Raw genomic sequence first — 1,001 nt, 5'->3', positions numbered from 1 at the left:
CTATAGGGTCATTATGAGTTGGAATTAACTAGCAGCGGTGGGTTTGGTTAGTGTGTTTTCAGCCTCCAAATAAAAGTGACCGGTCCTGCATAGAATTTATCATGAAAGGATGGGATGTGGGTCAACATACAGACACAGAACCAAGGAGGTGAAGGAAAAAAGAACCCAGACTAGACCTAAGACCACTGCTATCAGCTAAGGACTTCACCGGCCCAAACCAAAGCCATGACCATTGAGTCAATTCCAACTCATAGTGACCCCATAGGACAGAGGAGACCTGCCCCCACGGGGTTTCCAAGGCTGTAAATCTTTATGGACACAAACTGCCTCATCTTTCTCCTACAGAGTAGCTGGTGGGTTCAAATTCCTGACATTCTGGTTAGCAGCCAAATGTGGTAACTACACACAAGTAAAATTTTGCTGAAGATAATTCCAAAATGGTTGCAGCAGTATATTGACAGGTTAGCAGGGAACATCCAGAAATGCAAGTTGGATTCAGAACAGGACATGGAACAAGGGATATCACTGCTGATGTCAGATGTACCTAAGCTGAAAGCAAAGATTACCAAAAAGATGCTTACTTGTGTTTTCTTAACTATGCAAAACCATTCAATTGTGTGGGTCATAACAAATTATGGATAACATTGAGAAGAATGGGAATTCCAGAACAGTTCATTGTACCCATAAGGAACCTGTACATAGACCAGGAGGCTGTCATTCAAACAGAACAAGGAGATACAGCATGGTTTAAAATCAGAAAGGGTGTGTGTCAGGGTTGTACCCTTTCAGTATACTTATTCAATCTGTATGCTGAGCAAATAATCTGAGAAGCTGGACTATAGGAAGAGGAACGCAGCATTAGGATTGGAGGAAGGCTCATTAACAACCTGAGACATGCAGATGACACAACTTTGCTTGCTGAAAGCAAAGATGACTTGAAGCGTTTAATGATGAAGATTAAAGACTACAGTGTGCAGTATGGATTACACCTCAACATAAAG

The sequence above is a fragment of the Orycteropus afer genome, unplaced genomic scaffold (assembly GCF_000298275.1).
Source record: "Orycteropus afer afer isolate SDZICR_OR568_19922 unplaced genomic scaffold, OryAfe1.0 scaffold00106, whole genome shotgun sequence".
NCBI classification, from domain to species: Eukaryota; Metazoa; Chordata; class Mammalia; order Tubulidentata; family Orycteropodidae; genus Orycteropus; species Orycteropus afer.
This window is presented reverse-complemented; position numbering follows the sequence as displayed.